Source organism: Durio zibethinus, unplaced genomic scaffold, assembly GCF_047325235.1.
Source record: "Durio zibethinus cultivar Kanyao isolate XHJ-2024 unplaced genomic scaffold, ASM4732523v1 HiC_scaffold_3, whole genome shotgun sequence".
Classification (NCBI taxonomy): Eukaryota; Viridiplantae; Streptophyta; class Magnoliopsida; order Malvales; family Malvaceae; genus Durio; species Durio zibethinus.
The window spans coordinates 8,783,501-8,786,000 of NW_028323044.1; positions in this window are offsets into that span (position 1 = coordinate 8,783,501).

Here is a 2,500-nt window from a genome sequence, read left to right on the forward strand (position 1 = left end):
CGACAGGTTGCCTCGAGCACCATCGGCACACTATCGGCCCTGGTGCAGGCGGTTGCCTCGACCACCATCGGCACACGCTGGGCCCTGGTGCGGGCGCTTGCCTCGAGCACCATCGGCACACGCTGGGCCCTGGTGCGGGCGGTTGCCTCGAGCACCATCGGCACACGCTGGGCCCTGGTGGGTTTAGGCACATCTTCAAATTTCTGCCGTGCCAATGCCATTTTTATGGCTTGTAAATTCATACCATGGTCCCCTAAGCCTTCACGTGAAGTTTCGTTGGAAGATGACTCGTTTTCTATTTTTCACGATTTTCGAAACTTTTTGCGGTTCGGGATTTTTTAAAATTTTTTTATAAGGATTTTTGGCCCCAAATTTTGTAGGCATGATCCTTCTATTTTTGTTGGCATGCACAAAAAAATTCAGCTAAAAACTCGAAGTAGAAAAGATTTTGTGACCGTTTGAAAAAAGTGTCCCCATTTCAGACACTTTAACGGCTACTGGTAGCAAACCTGTAAAATCTCAAATGCTCTTTAAGGGGGTGTGAATTCTCAGAGGTTTGATGAGGGATAGGGGGCCAACACAAGGCCAAGTACCAGCACCCATCGCACATCATGTGCGCACACCCCCCCGGCCCCCCTCCCAATCGTCGGAACCCCAATGCCGCCGGTCAGGTTCTCCGGCGGTACTCCGGCGATGCTCCGGCGATGCTCCGGCGATGCTGTCCCGAGTGAAAAAAATGCGGCACCAGCACATGCTGGAGCCAAGCATGGGCACCGTGGCTCAAAATCGAACTTCGGCCAAGGCCTCGACCATCAATGGCACATGATGACGCATGGTGATGGCACATGCATCGACCATCATCGGCATAGGCTGCCCTTCGGTACGGGCACTTGCCTCGACCGCCATCGGCACAAGCTGGGCCCTGGTGTGGGTTGTTGCCTCGATCACAATCGGCACATGCTGAGCCTTGGTGCGGGCGGTTGCCTCGAGCACCATCGGCAGACCCTGGGCCCTGGTGCGGCCGGTTGCCCCGATAACCATCGGCACACGCTGGGCCCTGGGGCGGGCGCTTGCCCCCAGCACCATCGGCACACGCTGGGCCCTGGTGCGGGCGCTTGCCCCGAACACCATCGGCACAAGCCGGCCCTTGGTGCGGGCTCCTGGCTCGACCACCATCGGCACACGCTGGGCCCTGGTGCGGGCGGTTGCCTCGAACACCATCGGCACACGTCGGCCCTTGGTGCGGCCGGTTGCCTCGACCACCATCGGCACACGCTCGGCCTTGGTGAGGGCGCTTGCCTCGAGCACCATCGGCACACGCTGGGCCCTGGTGCGGGCGCTTGCCTCGACCACCATCGGCACACGCTCGGCCTTGGTGCGGGCGCTTGCCTCGACCACCATCGGCACACGCTGGGCCCTGGTGCGGGCGGTTGCCTCGACCACCATCGGCACACGCTCGGCCTTGGTGAGGGCGCTTGCCTCGACCACCATCGGCACACGCTGGGCCCTGGTGCGGGCGCTTGCCTCGACCACCATCGGCACACGCTCGGCCTTGGTGCGGGCGGTTGCCTCGACCACCATCGGCACACGCTGGGCCCTGGTGCTGGCGGTTGCCTCGACCACCATCGGCACACGCTGGGCCCTGGTGCGGGCGGTTGCCTCGAACACCATCGGCACAAGCCGGCCCTTGGTGCGGGCGGTTGCCTCGAGCACCATCGGCACACGCTGGGCCCTGGTGCGGGCGGTTGCCTCGACCACCATCGGCACACGCTGGGCCCTGGTGCGGACGGTTGCCTCGAGCACCATGGGCACACGCTGGCCCTTGGTGCGGGCTCTTGCCTCGACCACCATCAGCAGAAGATTGCCCCTACGTCGAACACCATCGATACATGCCGGGCCTTGGTGTGGGCACATGCCTCGAGCTGGTGCGGGCGGTTGCCTCGACCACCATCGGCTCACGTTGGCCCTTGTTGCGGGCACATGCCTCGACCACCATCGGCACCTGCGCACCCTCGGTGTGGGATTTGCTTGTTTGGAAAAAGTGTCCCCGTTTCAGACATTTTAACGTCTACTGGTAGCATATCTGTAAAATCTCTAATGCTCTTTAGGGGGTGGTGGTCCGGCACCCCCTCTCCCCCCCCCACGGGGGGAGTAGGTGTGCGCGATGGGCCTCCCATTGCGTGCACCCCGGCCAACGTCCCTCGAACGAAATACAGGGCGTGCATGCCTTCCGGCGATTTTTGTCCGGCGACTGGTTGCTCCGGTGACCGGCAGGCGCCCATGGCCTCGATCGGTTGGCTTGCATGCAAAAAAAGGGAGCCGAGCTCCAGCCCGTGCACGCGGCGGATGCTGCCCTAGACCCCAGACCAAGTCCCTGAATCGGGCAACGGCTCCCTGGGGTGGTGCGAGCAGAAGCTGCGGTTGCGGGCTTGGCCCGGCCAAGTCTCTCGGTATTTGACGATCTCGCGGTCCCTTCTCATCGGCCACAAAAATGCCTTGG